Source organism: Apium graveolens, chromosome 3 (genome assembly GCF_009905375.1).
Source record: "Apium graveolens cultivar Ventura chromosome 3, ASM990537v1, whole genome shotgun sequence".
In the NCBI taxonomy this organism is placed as follows: Eukaryota; Viridiplantae; Streptophyta; class Magnoliopsida; order Apiales; family Apiaceae; genus Apium; species Apium graveolens.
The window spans coordinates 197,720,140-197,739,702 of NC_133649.1; the positions used below are offsets into that span (position 1 = coordinate 197,720,140).

The 19,563-nt window shown below is 37.3% G+C and overlaps 1 non-coding gene across 1 annotated transcript; it reads right to left on the bottom strand.

Moving 5' to 3' along the window:
* Nucleotides 1-419: 419 nt before the first annotated feature.
* Nucleotides 420-526, bottom strand: LOC141715530 (small nucleolar RNA R71). Its single transcript, XR_012572289.1, has one exon. It is a non-coding gene; the product is annotated as a small nucleolar RNA R71 (small nucleolar RNA).
* Between the last annotated feature and the right edge of the window lie 19,037 nt (nt 527-19,563).

Consider the following 19,563-nt stretch of genomic DNA (forward strand, 5'->3'; position numbering starts at 1 on the left):
ATGTTTCAGGTACTCTAGTTATCATTGCAATGGGAGAACCAGTAGCAAATCCGAAAGCTTTGATGGATTATTCTAAACCGAAGATCAATGACATTCAGTTTAGCAATGTCATACCAGCCATCATGGATAATACTTTTGAAATCAATGTTAGCACGATTCAGATGGTACAGAATTCAGTCCAGTTTGGGGGTTCTCCAACGGAAGATCACAATATGCACATTAGGGATTTCATCGATGACACCTTCAAGTTCAATAATGTTTCTAAAGATGCGGTGAAACTGAGACTATTTTCATTCTCTCTGAGGGACAAGGCTAAGAGCTGGTTACACTCTCTACCAGCTGGTTCTATCACTACCACTACTTGGGAGGAACGTGCTCAGAAGTTTCTTATTAAATTCTTCCCTATAGCGAAGACAACTGCACTCAGGAATGCTCTTACTTAATTTGCGCAGTCATCGGGAGAAACTCTATGTGAAGCTTGGGAGCGCTACAAGGAGATGCTTAGGAAATGTCCTCGTCATGGCATGTTTGATTGGATGATCATCAATTATTTTTACAATGGTTTGGGAGCACAGTCTAGACCCATGCTTGATGCAGCATCAGGTGGAGCATTATGGGCAAAGAGCTATGAGGAAGCTTATAGTCTAATTGAACTGATGGCTACTAATAAATATCAGTATCTAACCCAGAGATTGCCACATGGCAAGGTATCAGGAGTTCTGGAAGTGGATACAGCTACGACTATCACTGCTCAACTAAAGGCGTTGTCTATGAAGATTGATTCTCTGGTTAACTATGGTGTCAATCATATAATCAGTGTCTGTGAGATGTGTGTAGGTTCGTATGTGACGGAGCAATGTGTTATCTCTAGTGAATCAGCTCAGTTTGTGAGCAACTTTCAGAGATCTCAGCAACCAGTTCCAAACACTTATCATCCTGACAACTGGAATTATCCTAACTTCAGCTGGAGTAACAATCAGAATGCGATGCAACAGCCGTTCGAGCAGTTTGGAAATAAGCATTTCAATCCTCCCGATTTTCAGCAGCAATTTGTACCAAGACAACAACTCCAACTTTAACAACAAACACATGGAAGTGTCAGTCAATCTACTAATGAAAAATCTGAATTCGAGGAGTTGAGACTTATGTGCAAAACCCAAGCGATTTATATCAAGACTCTAGAGAATCAGATTGGGCGGATTACCAATACCTTATTGAATCGACCATCAGGAATGCTTTGTAGTGATACAGAAGCCAATCTAGGCAAGAGGGAAGTTAAAGAACATGTGAACGCCATCACCTTGAGGTCTGGAAAGGTTACGAGCCCCCAAATTCAGAGCGTGCCAGTGTCCTTGCCAATTCCAGCAAATGAGTTGGTTGCTGAAAAGGTTGTACAGAAGGATGTCGAGGTGGAACCAAAGAAGAAAGCTGTTGAAAGCAATCCTCTCGAGGGTAATACAGGGGATAAACAGGTCTACCCACCTCCGCCATATCCTAAAAGACTTCAAAAGCAGAAGTTTGATAAGTAATTTCCCAAATTCTTGGAAGTATTCAAGAAACTTCACATCAACATACCTTTTACTGAAGCTCTTAAATAGATGCCTAGCTATGCGAAGTTTATGAAATGTATTCTCTCTCGGAAAGTAAATCTCGATGAATTAGATACCGTTACTCTTATGGAGGAATGCAGTGTTGTACTGCAACAAAAGTTGTCTCCCAAGCTTAAAGATCCTGAAAGCTTCACTATTCCTTGCACCATCGGAAACTTGTCATTCGACAAGTTTTCATAGAACTTGGGAGCTAGCATCAATCTGATGCACTTATTTGTCTTCAAGAAACTTGGTTTGCCTGAGCCAAAACCTGTGAACATGTCCTTAAAGTTGGCCGATCGGACCATCACTTATCCGCAAGGAGTAGTGGAGGATATCTTGGTTAAGGTGGATAAGCTCATTTTTCCTGCTGATTTCGTCATTCTAGAATTTGAGGAAGATAAGAAGATTCCCTGGGAAGACCATTCTTGGCTATAGGCCGAACTATGATTGATATGCAAAAAGGAGAGCTTACGATGAAGGTTCAGGAATAGAAGGTCACTTTTAGTGCATTCAATACAATAAAGTTACCCACAGATAAAGAGAAGTGCTTTAAAGTAGAGTGGGTAGACTCTGTCGTGAATTCGGAGCTTCAGCAATTGCCAAAGTCAGATACCTTAGAGAGAGCCTTAATAGGGGAATGAGTTCTTGAAGATGAAGAAGGAGTAGAGCAACTACAAGTTTTGAATGCACCTCCGTGGAAGAGGAACTTGGATATGAAAGGAATATGTCCTAAGTCCAATCATGTATTAGGATTTAGGAATAACTCTTTATGTAATCTGTTTTAATTTTATTGATTTTAATAAAAGACTTGTTTTGTTTTTATTACGGGCTCTATCTATTTAAGTGTTTAAATAAGATATACCATAGTTTAGAGTAAAGCTTTTTATGGATTATGATGAGATCATAATAGTGAGACCTAAAAAGATGATAACTCTAAACTTAAATAGTTCCTAGTCATAGGATTACTAACTGGTAATTAATAATCCGCAAAGATCAGTACATACTATGCTTGCTTCATTATGAAGGATGTCTGTTCTCATAGACATTTGTGTGGTGACACTATAGCTAGTATGTAGGTGCTTATTATAGAATAAGTTCACTGAACATGACTCGCACAACTGAACAACTGATGGAGTTCACTCACGTGTCAGCAATTATTCACATAGTGATAGTTGTACAAGTATCCTTAGACTTGAGGTCATCATAGTCATCTTGTGTACACTGAACTATGCTTTGGTTTAGTTCTTAGTCTCCAGGGACAATTATTAGGGCTCTACTGGGTATAGGAATTTGTACACGAAGATAGTGTATGATCAATAAAGGATCTACCCCTTCTAGTGAAGGAAGCGAATGTTCAAAGCTGATCCACTTATGCTAGTTCAGGAATCTCTGGCCAGAGTAAATGAAATTAGAAAGGAGTTTATTGTAAGGTAACTATTCACTGAATAGGTTCTTGGTATTCTAAGCAGTGAATTCATATTATCCGGATAGTCGCGATATGCAGAGAAGTATCCCTCATGATGTAGAATAAATGTGATTAATTAATTAATCATATTTAATAAATTAGAGAATTTATATAAATAATGATAAAATAGTTTTATTATTATTTATTTCTACTACCGGCTTAATATTGAACCTACAGGGTCACACCATAAAAAGAGAATGATTTAATGGTGGAGGAATTAATTAAGAAAAGTTCTTAATATTATTAATTAAGGATTTAATTTTTGGAAATTAAATCAAGAGAGAGAATTATTTCTAAAGTGTTTAGAAAAAGGATTAATAATTAAAAGGTATTTTAATTATTAACGAGAATAATAAATGGGATAATAATAATAATATTTATGGGAAAATTTCAGCTGAAAATTTTGCCTATAAATACACTATTATAGACCCTATTTTCATTCGAACCCCAAAACCCAAAAAGTTTGGAAAACCCAATTCTCTCCACCTCCTTCCTCCTCCTTAACATCGTTTTCTTGGTGGATACCGGTGGAGTGCTTCACACTTGAGGAGCAACTGCTAAGGATCTCTGATCGTTGTCTCCGAATTATTTTAAAGGTTAGATTCGATCCCTCAAATTTTTATTCATGATCTGTATGCTTTTATTTGGATTCTATATGTGTAAAAGTGTTTTGTCATGCCCCCGTTGCGATTAAAATCCAACAATGGTATCAGAGCATAGGTTGTATGCATATAGATCTGTGGTAAAAATTTCAGAATTTTATGTGCTTGTATAAATTAATTATGATTTTTACAAGTTATATCATGGATTAATTTTGTCTGATGAGAAATCGTTTCTCAGAATAATTTTGAATGTTGATCTGGGTTCTACAAGTGTTGTAGATTGTCTGGGTATTTTTTCATATTTTATGATGTATAGATTTTTTATTATGAATTTTTGAAGATCTTGCAATTAAATTCGTAATTAAATAATCATATATATATAAATTGTAAGTATATATATATATATTGCATTTGTTTGTCTGCTGTTGTTACTGTTGTTTGCACGGAGATTAAAGACAAAGCACAGTACGGCAAAAGAGAAGTCAGGCGCGCACGGCGTTCGAGAAAAAGGCGGCGGCTGCTGCAAAAAAGATAAAAAAAGGGGTGTCGCGCATTCCGGGAATGCGTTACACACCTGTGGCGCATTCACGGAATGCGTTACACCTTTTATTTGGTTAAAAGGGTTGTAACGCATCACCGGAATGCGTTACAGGGCTTGTAACGCGTTCCTGTAATGCGTTACAGCCCGTCTGTTAATTTTAAAATTGATTTTTTGGGAGTTTCGTAACTCCGTTTTAGGCGTACAATATACCGTTGGATTCGTTTTTTCGAGACGGATCTAATGGAGTGATCAATTTTAGTTTATATAAAAGTTTTGAACTTTTTATATTTCCATGAAGTATTTTAAAGCTGTTTTTGACTGTTTCTAATTGCTTTTAAATGCTTCATGTGATACATAGAGATGTATAATGCTTAGACTAATGTGCTAGATGATATAACATGCCTACCTTGATGTTTATTCATGTTTATATATGTGATATATGCTTAGTTTATCATGCGATGATAGATTTAGGTGAACTTAAATGAACATAAGGTGTTTGTTAGACAACCTAGTATAGTGAAATTGTTTCATAACCTTAATGATAATATTATGAATACAATCATGAGATTCTTGTGTTTATGAAACATGTAATTGAATATGAATTTTTGATATGAGAGAAAGGATGATTCTGTCAACAACAGATTTCTATCTGTAAGAAAGGGTTATTAAGTGACGCCTCTTGACAATGCTCCACCCGATCTGGGAATAATTTGATTATTGATTATTGATTTGAAATATTTAATTTAAAAGGAAGAATTTCTTTATAATATGATTATGATTGTAACGTAATATAATCCCTCTAAAATTAAATAATATCAAGTAGTAATTGGCCAATGATACAACGGGCTTGTGTCGGTCATAGCCTTCCAACATGATAGAAAGTAGTTCTTATTTTTAAATCATTGTCGTTTCGTGCCACAGCCGAGGGCTTTGATTTCGAAATAAGAAATACTTGTCTATTACATAGAGATGTGTACATTGAATAAGAATCTAAAGGTCGTTACGTGCCACAGCCGTGGGCCTTTGGGGACTGATTCAATTGTACGGAATGTTGGGTTAGACTTGACTTAGAATATTGAGTTTGTCGTGCCACAGCTGTGACTCAATTATTCAAGAGGCTAAAGTTTGATTAGGGAATAACATTGGATGTAATTGACAAGAGTTGTCTGCCTATTGAACATTACATGGCGTTTTGTGCCACAGCCGGAGTTGTGTAATGGAATGTAGGATCCCTATTCCCACTAGCATTATGAATGCTTAATTTTTCACGTAGGGGGTTGAATAAATTAGGTAAACTAGTGGGAGCCACTTATGAATAAAGACCCGATTTATATAGTGTTTTAAAATGAAATCGAATATTTGCTAAGTGTTGTTATGTGTTTGTCATTTACAGATTTACAATATACATTATGTCTTCTGCACTATCACTCAGGAGCATACTGGATGCTCACAAATTGACTGGTCCTAATTATGCTGACTGGCTTCGAAACTTGAGAATTGTTCTCAGGATTGAGAAACTGGAATACGTGATTGACCTAAGCCTACTGAACCTGCTAGTGATGCACATAATGATGAACATGTTGTGTATCGTAAGTGGATAGATGATGCAAATGTTGCTCAATGCATCATGCTAGCTTCCATGAACATTGAGCTACAGAAGCAACATGAGCATATGGATGCTCACACTATCCTCATACATCTACAAGAGTTGTATGATGTGGCAGGGAGGACAGCTCGATATGAGATATCGAAGGAGCTGTTCGGTTGTAGGATGTCTGAGGGATCATCTGTAAATGACCATGTACTTAAGATGATCAATTTGATTGAACGTCTTGGACAACTTGGTTTTGCCATGGATGGGGAGCTGAGCCAAGACTTGGTCTTACAATCGCTTCCCAGTTCGTTCTCGCAGTTTGTTGTGAACTTTCACATGAATAAGTTGGATGTCAGCCTGCCTGAACTCCACAACATGTTGAAGACCGCGGAATCGAATTTTCCCCCTAAGAAGAGTTCTGTTCTTCTAATTGGTGAAGGTTCCAATCCTAAGAAAAGGAAGAGGAACTCTTCCAAGAAGAAGAAAGTAGGTGAATAAAAGCCGGTTCCACCAAAAGCTGAAGACCCCAAGAGCAAAGTTGTTTGCTTTCACTGTAACAAGGTGGGGCACTGGAAGAGGAACTGCAAGGTTTACCTTGCAGAATTGAAGAAGAAGAAGGGTAGTGAGACTACCGCTTCTGATTCAGGTATGTTCATGATAGAAGTGAATATGTCATTAAATCAAATTTCTACTTGGGTATTAGATACCGCCTATGGTTCTGACATCTGCAATTTGTTGCAGGGACCAAGGAGAAGTAGGATTCTTGAGGAAGAGGAGGTGATTCTACTGATGGGAAATGGAGCAAGAGTTGCTGCTGAAGATGTAGAATCATTTCATTTACATATGCCTATGGGCAAGACTATTGTTTTAAATAATTGTTATTTTGTTCCCTCGATTGTGAGGAATATTATTCCCATGTTACACTTGGCTGGATTTTCATTTATTATTGAGAATAATGAATGTTCTATTCTCAGAGATAATATTCTTTATGGACGTGGTAGTTTAAATAATGGTTTGTATAAATGTGACATAATTTACTTCAGATTGAACAAACTAATAAAAGAAAAGGGATGATGAAAATCTCACTTCATAGTGGCACTGCAGTCTCCATTTAGTAGACATGGAGAGAGGACTGCAAATTTGCTAGGAATGGTACACACAGATGTATGTGGACCAATGTCTAAGCAAGCCATGGGTGGATTTTCATACTTCATTACTTTCATAGATGATAGATCTAGATTCGGATATGTGTTTGATGAAACACAAGTCTAAAGCCCTTTGAAAAGTTCAAAGAGTATAAGTATGAAGTGGAGAAACAACCAAACATAGTATTATAACTCTTCGATCAGATCGAGGTGGTGAATACTTTAATGGAGTGTTTCTAGATTATCTCAAAGTAAATGGTATAGTCTCCCAGTGGACGCCTCCAGATTGGTATCTGAAAGGAGAAATCGAACTTTGTTAGACATAGTTCGGTCCATGATGAGCTATACAAATCTTCTAGTATTCCTATGGGGTTATGCACTGGAAACCTCAGCATATTTACTAAATAAGGTGCTTTCCAAATCTGTTCCTCAAACTTCGTATGAGATATGGAAAGAAAGGAAACCGAGTCTTAAACACGTTAAGATTTGGGGATGTCCAGCTTATGTCAAGAAAGTTGACCCAGATAAGCTGGAATCTCGATCCGTAAAATATAGTTTTGTGGGATATCCTAAAGAGACTTTAGGGTATTACTTTTACACCGATCATCGGGTGTTTGTCTCCAGACATGCTACCTTCTTGGAAAAGGAGTTTACCCTTGAAGGAAACAGTGGGAGCAAAATTGAACTTGATGAAGTTCAAGAAGCACAAACTACTACGGTTCAAGTGGAAACACCTGTTCTGACTGAACAACCTTTTATGGAACAGCCCATTCATAGATCAGGGAGAGTGTCTCGCCAACCTGAGAGGTAATATGGCCTTGTCATTGAGAATGACAATGAGTTGTCGATCATTGATGATGACGACCCTATGACCTATAATGAGGCTAAGAGTAGTGTTGACTCAGAGAAATGGCATAGTGCCATGAAATCCAGAATGGAATCTATGTATACGGTATACAAAAGATAGATTATAGAAGATGGCTAGGTGGAGACCTATAAGGCCAGACTTGTGGCAAAAGGATTCAAACAAAGGCAATGGATTGACTTTGATGAAACCTTTTACCTGTAGCCCTGTTAAAATCAGTTCGGATTTTGCTTGCGATTGCTGCTTACTACGACTATGAGATCTGGCAAATAGCCAGATGGTTTTCTTTCCAAGAGAAATGAAAACCTAGTGTGTAAGCTGCTGCGAACCATATGTGGTTTAAAGCAAGCTTCTCGTAGATGGAATATCTGTTTTGATGAGACAATCAAAGAGTTTGATTTTATCAAAAACGCAGATGAACCATGCGTCTACAAAAGGGTTAGTGGGAGCGCGGTAACATTTCTTGTATTGTATTGAATTAGAGTTGACACATATAACAACATAGCAGACCCACTCACAAAGCTACTTTATGAAAGTCACTTTGATCGTCATAAAGACAAGATGGGTATTAGATACCAGAGTGATTGGCTTTAGTACAAGTGGGAGATTGAAAGGAATATATCCTAAGTCCAATCATGTATTAGGATTTAGGAATAACTCTTTATGTAATCTGTTTTGATTTCATTGATTTTAATAAAAGACTTGTTTTGTTTTTATTACGGGCTCTATCTATTTAAGTGTTTAAATAAGATATACCATAGTTTAGAGTAAAGCTTTTTATGGATTATGATGAGATCATAATAGTGAGACCTAAAAAGATGATAACTCTAAACTTAAATAGTTCCTGGTCATAGGATTACTAACTGGTAATTAATAATCCGCAAAGATCAGTACATACTATGCTTGCTTCATTATGAAGGATGTCTGTTCTCATAGACATTTGTGTGGTGACACTATAGCTAGTATGTAGGTGCTTATTATAGAATAAGTTCACTGAACATGACTCGTACAGCTAAACAACTGATGGAGTTCACTCACGTGTCAGCAGTTGTTCACATAGTGATAGTTGTACAAGTATCCTTAGACTTGAGGTCATCATAGTCATCTTGTGTACACTGAACTATGCTTTGGTTTAGTTCTTAGTCTCCAGGGACAATTATTAGGGCTCTACTGGGTATAGAAATTTGTACACGAAGATAGTGTATGATCAATAAAGGATCTACCCCTTCCAGTGAAGGAAGCGAATGTTCAAAGCTGATCCACTTATGCTAGTTCAGGAATCTCTGGCCAGAGTAAATGAAATTAGAAAGGAGTTTCTAATTTGCATAGAACTACGCATAATAAATGGTAAGCAAGTGATTGAATTAGATAGGCTTGACACGAGATCCATGTCTTGTATTTAATCGGGACATTGTAGGGTAGAAGGAGTTTATTGTACGGTAACTATTCACTGAACAGGTTCTTGGTATTCTAAGCAGTAAATTCATATTATCCGGATAGTCGCGATATGCTGAGAAGTATCCCTCACGATGTAGAATAAATGTGATTAATTAATTAATTATATTTAATAAATTAGAGAATTTATATAAATAATGATAAAATAGTTTTATTATTATTTATTTCTACTACCGGCTTAATATTGAACCTACAGGGTCACACCATAAAAAGAGAATGATTTAATGGTGGAGGAATTAATTAATAATGGCTAATAATTATTTATTTGTGAAATAAATAATTAATTGGAAAATTTAATAATTGATTAAATGAGATTTAATTGATTATAAATTAATTAAGAAAAGTTCTTAATATTATTAATTAAGGATTTAATTTTTGGAAATTAAATCAAGAGAGAGAATTATTTCTAAAGTGTTTAGAAAAAGGATTAATAATTAAAAGGTGTTTTAATTATTAATGAGAATAATAAATGGGATAATAATAATAATATTTATGGGAAAATTTCAGCTGAAAATTTTGCCTATAAATACACTATGATAGACCATATTTTCATTCGAACCCCAAAACCCAAAAAGTTTGGAAAACCCAATTCTCTCCACCTCCTTCCTCCTCCTTAACATCGTTTTCTTGGTGGATACCGGTGGAGTGCTTCACACTTGAGGAGCAACTGCTAAGGATCTCTGATCGTTGTCTCCGAATTATTTTAAAGGTTAGATTCGATCCCTCGAATTTTTATTCATGATCTGTATGCTTTTATTTGGAATCTATGTGTGTAAAAGTATTTTGCCATGCCCCCGCTGCGATTAAAATCCAACAGGATATGCCATTCAATTTTCTTGGGTTAGCAGAGTTGAAAATTTTTCAGGAGCGTCTCGAGACGTCTATTGAAGAAGCTCCCACACTTGAGCTTAAACCACTGCCAGATCACTTGAGTTATGCATTCTTAGGTGCACCCCATGACAAGGGCTTGGGATATATTTATGATAATCTAAATGGTGACCGGCTGGTTCCTCCTGTGCTTACAGAGGGTCTCTCTCGTGCACCACGGACAATTGATAGGTTTGGTCTTGGTGATGCACAGTATAGAAGGTTGATTCGGCGTATTGAGGCTATAACGACTCGTATATTTCTGTAATATTTAAATATGCAATTATAGCGTAAATATATTGAATAAAGAATTTTGTATTACTTTTGGTCCCTGTGCCTGATTTATTATTGTTTTAGGTGATTGTTTGATTGCGTAATGTGTTTTATAATTAGCTGTTGCACCGTATTATTTTGATATCACTTTTAAAAAGTGATTTTATGACAATCTTGTTTTCAAAAGCTATCTAGGTTACCTCTAAAATTCTTTTTATGATTCTATAATTTTAAGGACTATTTTTTAGATTTTATAAAATTTACAAATCAATATTTTATTGATTATTCATTCTTGAATGATTTTCTGACTGTGTTTATTAGTAAAATCCATATTTAATTTCGGACTTTTTCAAAAATCATAAAACTTGTATTTTATTATGTTCATAATATTCTGAGAATTTTAAAATTATTTTGGTAATTTTCGGGATTAAACTTAACCGCGCATGGTTTCGTTTATAGGCTAAAAGCGAATATAAGTTACGCTCCAAAAATAGTTTAAAAAATTATGAAATTTTATTCTTATTAATTTTGAATTACTCAGGGAATTTTAAGAGTATTTTAAAATTAACTCGATGTATTTTTATTCGTAAATATATCTCTTAAAAAAATCGAAATTTGGGGCATTCAGAATAAGGAATACGTGTTAAACCCTCAGAGATTGAGTTAACACGTGTTGAGTTCTCAGCAATTCATTTTCTGCGTGGCCTTGCACCAGGAAACAGAGAAAAAATTTTATTAATAAAAAACATCACTCTCTCTTCCTCTCTCGGTTTCAATCTCTTGTCTCTCTCAGTAAAATATCTCCTCTCTCTCCCTCTATCTCACTCTTCCCTCTCTGTTCCCGCTTTCTTTCCTCTTTTTCTTGCACTTTCCGGCGATTCTCCCCTGTCTCTTTCCATTTCCATTTCCGGTTGCTTCGTTGCCGCCGCCGCCGTCTATTTCCGGTGAGGCTGGGTGATTTCGATCGGTCTTGTTGGATTATATATGTATATATACCACTGTATGTATATATTTGTGTATACTGTGTGATGATGTGTGTGTGCTAGTATGTGTTGTGTTTGTGCGGTGGTAGCCGTGGTTGGCTGCGTTGCGCCGTGGTTCCGTTTCTGTCTTCTCCTGGATATTGTTGGGCCGGATTTGGGCCTGTTTTGTTGGGCCTTGTTTGGGCCTCTGTTGGGCTAACTTGGTACAGATTGGATTGGGTTATGATTTTTTTAATTATTGATTTATTTATTTACCGCAGGAAATCTGTGGAATAATAATTCGTGATGTTAAATTCAATTTGTGCGGGAAATGATTTTAAAAATCGTTGAAATTTATTCGGACACCCGTATATTTTCGGGCACCAATAAATTTTGCCGCCGCGTGCGATGAATTTTTACGAGCGCGCGGTGGACGGTGATGACCCTGTTTTGAGTCCTAAATATTTTAATAAATAAAATTTGTATAAATTATGTTCGGTACTAAAATGTAGTTATGTGACGATTCAAGTTGAGTTTGTTGGGATTTGACGTCGATTGATGTTTCAACGGGTAGGCCTATAAACAGAGGAGTCGCTGTCCAATTTTTCTAAAAATTACCTTAAATTATAAATCGAGTGTATATATATATATATATCTCATTTAATACAAATTAACCCTGATTGTTATGTGCACTATTATTACGTATATGTTATTGATATTAATATGCTTACGAGTTGAGAATTATATCGTTGGGTAATTAGTTAGTGAGGAAAAGTCAAGCATAATCGGTTGACTAACCTAGGTTGTTTCGATTTCGTAGGATCGAGTCAAAGGACCCAGTAGTTGAAGTCAATTAGAGTTAAGCCAGAGTTAGTGCAAAGCTTCGCAAGGCAAGTACCCCTGAACTAATCTTTTACGGTTCAGTATATATGAATAGTTGTTGATTTAAATTACGTACTGGAACAGAACGTTTTAAGTTACGTATTCCCCGTATTTAAATATGGTTTACTGAATGAGGTTTTGGGGAAAAAGTAACTTCTGAAAATGCCTATCTCTAGATTGTGATTAAAAATTAAAAAATGGATTTTTAGAATGTGTGATGTAATTGTTTAAAAAGGAGATAGGTGTAAATGGTTTTGGCAACTGGATAAAAATAAATCAAATATTGGATGGTAAGTTGGCGTAAGAGGTCCGTTATTAGGTAACGGCCCAACATGGTTGCGTAAGAGGCTAAGTCGGATGCACGCACTGGTAGGCCGCTTAGTCCAGCATGACAGAGACCTAGCTAGTCTCTGAGTTCCAGAACGAAATTTGTGGTGGGATAGACTGATCAGTTGTCCCTAGAATTCATCTTCTTTTATATATCTGATAAAGGTTTAATGGTTTATAGTCCCCGTAAAGGGACAGGTGATTTAGGGGTCCAGCAATGGACAGTGGTTTTGGAAAGGAAATAGCATGCTAAAATTGAACTCTGGTATTTTTACACAGCACACTACAGATGATGTTATTTTGCAAAGCACGCTAGTTTTGATATCCAGTTTATACCTGTTTTACGGATTTTTCGTATATCAGTTTAATATTTGTTCCTATATTGTTTTATACACCCTGTTACTGGTTATTCATATAGAGGTACTGTTGAGCAATGGATTGCTCACCCTTGCAGCTTGTTTTGTATTTATTTATTGCAGATGTCTAGAAGACCAGGTCAGCGTAGAGTGTCAGCCTCCGGTCCCGGCTCCTCTGAGGTAGTTTGTATCAGGCCCTGAGGTCTGATGAGTTGTTGTAATAAGTGAGAGTGTCTGGTTTTGAATAAGTTAGTGTGTGTTGTAACCTAAATAATACTTGAACCTGTTTTGGCTCCTGGTTGGGGTCGTGTGTTATAATAATGTTTATTTAGTAGTTTTGTTATAATTTATCATATTTTTGGTGATGTCAGCCCCTGACCCCGGGGTTGAGGCCATCACAGTTGGTATCAGAGCCACAGGTTCAAGTCCCTAATTCAGGTTAAGAGATGAGTCAGTAAGGCGTAGGAAGTATGTCATATAAGGTGAGTCAGCAACTCATGTCGAGGAGCAACCTTAAGTGTCAGTTGAGGGTTCCGACGGCGTTACCCTGGCATCTATTAATATTTTAATAGACTTGCCCTAACCTTGTTATGTCTTTCCTGTATATTGTTATGATTGGCAGTGGCCTATAGTGATTTCCAGTTCTCCTTCTCAGGGAAACCCGTCAGACTCAGATGATTCAGATTCTGAGCGGACTTTGGATGTTGTAGCCGAGGAGACTCCTATGCCTTCTCCACCTGTTCCTCCAGTTGTATCAGGAGGTGTGTCAGGACCTAGTATACGTCCTTGCTGGATACGAAGGTCAGTGTCGGCTGTTAGGGATTTCCCTCCAGGATGTGGTCCTAGTTCCTCCATCTCGAGACCACCTGTTCGTCCCTCTGTTCCTTCAGGTGCATCCTCCCCGATCCCTTACCATATTCACAGAGCGGTGAACCAGTCTTTGATCAGAGAGCAGAGCCCAGGGTTAGCAGCTCAGCTTGACCAGATTCCGGTCGGGCCTTTCCAGGGTATTCCTGCCCCTTCCCCAGATGTGCAGGAGAGAGTTCGATCCTTGACTCAGGCTGCAGTAGAGAGAGCTCGGATCATTGACCGTTTTATTAGCTCCGAGTTTAGAGCTGTTCAGTACCAAGATCTTGTGAACTGGTGGGTATTTGAGTTAGGATCCATTGGTGGCAGTGGCAGTGGCTAGATTAGACTTGTTGCAGCACAGAGCTCGGAGTTAGTTGTGGGAGTTCTGTAGATGCTTTTCTTATGTATGTTTTCTATGTATTGTAACTTGTATTAGGCGGGGCTGCTATGACAGCCAATTTTGTTGTGTACTTAGTATGTTATGAGTGTTGTAATGTAGTTGTTAGATGGATTTGTACTGTTGTTGTACTATTATTTTCTGATGTTATGGTTGTCGGTTTTATTTTATTGCACTTTTGTTATTATTATTGTTATTGTTGTAATTGTTGCTGAATTGTTAGATTTAGTTATGCATCATGGGTGGACCCCAAATAAACAAGGAAGGGAGTATTTAATTGTAATCGCATTCTCCTGATGCATAAAACTGTTGCTACCCGGGGGCAAAATTTTCATATAAAACCTTTTTGTTGTGTTTCAGGAGAATGCCTCCCAAGAAAAATTTCCCGTCCAATTACTCCAGCAGGAACTCTGAAGGGGACCCAATCATGGATGGATTACTAGATTTGCTGCGCCAACAGTCTAATCAGATGGCTCAGCAGCAAGAACAATTCCAGCAGCAGCAACAGCAATTCCTACAACAGCAGCAATAACAACAACAATTTATACAACAACAACATCAACAAATCCAACAACAGTTACAGCTTCAACAACAACCCCAGCCAAGAGATTTGAACCAGACTGTTAGTTTCAAGTCTTACCAGTCAGTTAAACCCCCAGAGTTTAAGGGCGAGGTAGACCCGATTGCTGCTAGAATTTGGCTTAAAGAAATGGAGAAAGCCTTCACCCTTATTCATGTAAGAGATGATTCTAAGTCAGATTATGCTAGCTATTTTCTGAAAGGTGAAGCAAGTTTTTGGTGGGAATCTGCGCGTGCCTTAGAAGGAGAAGGCCCTGTTTCTTGGGCCAGATTTACGGAGTTGTTTCTAGAGAAGTATTTTCCAGATTGTTTGCAGAATCAGTTAGAAGTAGAATTTTTGGAATTGAAGCAGGGAGAAAAGTATGAGGCCAAGTTTACGGAGTTGGCTTGACCAGCCCCTGGATATGTGAACACTGAGATTCAGAAAGCTAGGAGATTTCAGCAAGGACTAAAGCTGGAAGTTCGTAGTGGAGTGGTGGCCCTGCAATTTAAGACGTATACCTCTGTAGTTCAAGCCGCCCTGGTGATTGAGAGTGATCAGAAGTTGGCCTCCAAGGAAAGGGGTGATCGTAAGAGAAAGTTTGAAGGGGGTACAGGTAATGCAGACCAGGAGGAGTCTAGTCAGAAATTCCCAAGGAAGTTTGGCCGAAATAAGAATCGGAGATTTAGAAGGCAAGGCATGGCTCAGACAAATTCCGGTGCACCTCAGTTGCCTCCTCCCCAATCCAGTCAGCCAGGCCAGTTGTGGATTGTAAGTTATGTGGTAGAAAGCATAGTGGTATGTGCCGGAAGAATGTCTAGTGTTTTAAATGTGATAAAAAGGGTCATTATGCGTCAGAATGCAACCCAGGAAACATCGGAGTCACCTGCTTCAAGTATGGTAAGGTTGGGCACATTTCCAGAACTGCAAGACGGTTACTCAAGGCAGTATAGGAGGGAATGAATCTCAAGGACCAGCAACTAGCACAGCAAGAGCCAGAACCTTTAAAATGACCAAGAAATCTAATGCTCAAGATTCAGATGTGGTTGCAGGTAAACTTTCTCTAAATTCAGTGCCTGTTAAGGTTTTATTTGATTCGGGAGCATCTAAGTCCTTTATATCTAAAGAATGTGTAAGTAAAATAAATTTGATGTTGGGAAATCTAGACGAGCCCTTATCGATAAAGGTAGCTAATCAGGATAAAGTTTCAGTAACCAGTTTTGCCCTAGATGTCAAATAATTCGATAAATTATGTTCGGTACTAAAATGTAGTTATGTGACGATTCAAGTTGAGTTTGTTGGGATTTGACGTCGATTGATGTTTTGACGGGTAGGCCTATAAACAGAGGAGTCGCTGTCCAATTTTTCTAAAAATTACCTTAAATTATAAATCGAGTGTATATATATATCTCGTTTAATACAAATTAACCCTGATTGTTATGTGCACTATTATTACGTATATGTTATTGATATTAATATGCTTACGAGTCGAGAATTATATTGTTGGGTAATTAGTTTGTGAGGTAAAGTCAAGCATAATAGGTTGACTAACCTAGGTTGTTTCGATTTCGTGGGATCGAGTCAAAGGACCCAGTAGTTGAAGTCAACTAGAGTTAAGCCAGTGTTAGTGCAAATCTTCGCAAGGTAAGTACCCCTGAACTAATCTTTTACGGTTCAGTATATATGAATAGTTGTTGATTTAAATTACGTACTCGAACATAACGTTTTAAGTTACGTATTCCCCATATTTAAATATGGTTTACTGAATGAGGTTTTGGGGAAAAAGTAACTTCTGAAAATGCCTATCTCTAGATTGTGATTAAAAATTAAAAAATGGATTTTTAGAATGTGTGTTGTAATTGTTTAAAAAGGAGATAGGTGTAAATGGTTTTGGCAACTGGATAAAAATAAATCAGATATTGGATGGTCAGTTGGCGTAAGAGGTCCGTTATTAGGTAACGATCCAGCATGGTTGCGTAAGAGGCTAAGTCGGATGCGCACACTGGTAAGCCGCTTAGTCCAGCATGACAGAGACCTAGCTAGTCTCTGAGTTCCCGAACGAAAATTGTGGTGGGATATACTGATCAGCTGTCCCTAGAATTCATCCTCTTTTATATATCTGATAAAGGTTTAATGGTTTATAGTCCCCGTAACGGGACAGGTGATTTATGGGTCCAGCAATGGACAGTGGTTTTGGAAAGGAAATAGCATGCTAAAATTGAACTCTGGTATTTTTACACAACACACTACACATGATGTTATTTTGCAAATCATGCTAGTTTTGATATCCAGTTTATACCTATTTTACGGATTTTTCGTATATCAGTTTAATATATGTTCCTATATTGTTTTATACACCCTTTTACTGGTTATTCGTATAGAGGTACTGTTGAGTAATGGATTGCTCTCCCTTGCAGCTTGTTTTGTATTTATTTATTGCAGATGTCTAGAAGACCAGGTCTGCGTAGAGTGTCAGCCTCCGGTCCCGACTCCTCTGAGGTAGTTTGTATCAGGCCCTGAGGTCTGATGAGTTGCTGTAATAAGTGAGAGCGTCTGGTTTTGAATAAGTTAGTGTGTGTGTTGTAACCTAAATAATACTTGAACCTGTTTTGGCTCCTGGTTGGGGTCGTGTGTTATAATAAAGTTTATTTAGTAGTTTTGTTATAATTTATCATATTTTTGGTGACATCAGCCCCTGACCCCGGGGTTGAGGCCGTCATAGAGGCCATTCATGACATCCACCGACGTTTTGCCGAACATTTGACACACGCTCTCAGTACTATTTTTCGAGACACTAGTGTCGAGGTTGATTGGCCACCTGATCCTCCACCCAAAGAGGGTGATCCTCCCACTAACTAGGTATGCCTGAATTCCTTATTATTACCTTCAATGAGGACATTGAAAATTTTAAGTTTTGGGGTGATAATGTAAGGATTAGTTTGTGTGTGTCTATATAGATTCATATAAATTTATGTTGCATGTTTAGTGTATTTCATTCATATTTTTGCATGATTGTTCATTTAAGTCATATTTGTTTATATTTTTGTTCGTGTTTTTATGTGAGTTCATAGAGTTGCATGTGCATGCATATACCATGATCCCTTAGGTTGAGCTATTTTCGATTGATAATTTGATGTTAATTTGAGTGTGGTGATGATGAATAAAGGGTTATTTAAGTTCTAATGAATTAATTTGCATGCCGGAAAAAAATTCACAAGTCTTATAGGATTGCTTTTGAGCTAGATCTTGATCATATTTGTTTAGTTATTAAGATTTAATCACTTGTGTATATCTAGAATTTTTGGTATACACTGATTTTTAAACTGGAGAAAAGCTTAGATTTCATTGCTTGTTTTGAATAAGGCTAAGCGTCAAATGGCTAGTAGCCGGCTCATATTTTTATGAGTAGTCTAGGGTTGAATGAGATGGAGTGAAACACACTCATTCAGAAATTGTTAAAAAAAAGAAAAAAAAAAGAAAAGAATATGTGCTTATGCATAACTGATCAAGAGTGAGCTCTTTAATAATCGAGTTATTAATAACTAGGGGACTTTGTGCCTAGTGACCTAAGTCTTTGATAGTCTGGGATCCGCTAACCTAACGCTCGCTATATGGGTATTATTGTATAAGTCTTTTGGGACCTCATTCATTGCATGATAAAATAAGCATCTTTGTTATGTGTTCAATAATAGCGTGAATCCTTGTATAACTCTAGTAGGAAGGAGGTGTTGTGAGTCATTATGCATTTAACGTCTATTCTGTTTATAAACTTGTGATTATTTTGATGATAGAAAAGTTATTGTTATTGATCTAGAATCGAGAGTATATCTGTTAAACATTCACACATGCACGTTCTGGTTTGTGAGTTGATTTGTGAGATTTATTCGAACTTTGTTTAGAGTCATTGCATTCTTATCGGCATTCGCTTGTTGGTTGGTTATGGGTATTTTGAGGGGATCGATTGTCTTATCATTTAGTTGCATTCACGTAGTTGCATTTATGCATTATGTTTGTTTTATAGATTTGAGTCTGTTTATGCTTGAGGACAAACATCCATTCAAGTTTGGGGGTGTGATAAGTGGATTTTATATCTACTTGGAATGCTTCATTACAAGCTTAAGTTGGTGTTTTGGACTCAAGTTATTGGTATTTTTGATTTGTTTTTGTGTTATTGTATTTCAGGCATCAGTTAAATGAAAAAAGAGTTTTTCAAGGAAATATGCTGAAAAGAGATAAGAATTGGAAGCCTAGGCCATTCTAAAGTTGTAGAGAATCTCGTTAGCTTCGCGTGGGCAGTTGAATTGCTTAATTCTGACAAGCAGAAATTAAGGTACGGCCAAAAAAAGAATCAGCAGAAAAATCCAGAAACCCTGCGCAGCCGCCCCCCAAAACCAACGCGGCCGCACGACTTTCTGCCAAAAAACCAGTGTGCCCGCGCTGATTTTAGAGCAGCCGCCCCGCCCTTTTTCCCCAAAATCTTGATTTTAGTATAATTTGATGATTTTGAGGGTCCAGGTCCACTAGGGGCTTATATATACCAATAAAAAGACATTTTTAACGACAAGGAGCGAGGGGAGAGCAATAAGAAGACCTAGAGAGCACGAGACGGCTACGGAGAAGAAGACATTTGTTTTCTTTAGTATAGTTGATACTTGGATGCTTGTTTTCGATTTGTCCTATTACCCTTATATTATTTATTTTCATGATTTCTTTGGAATTCATTGTGACGATGAGTTCAGTTATGAACTAATCATTATCGAGGGGTTCTAACGGATTTACTTATAGATTTCTATAGTTAATTTGTTTCAATATCTTGGTGTGTGGTGATTGAT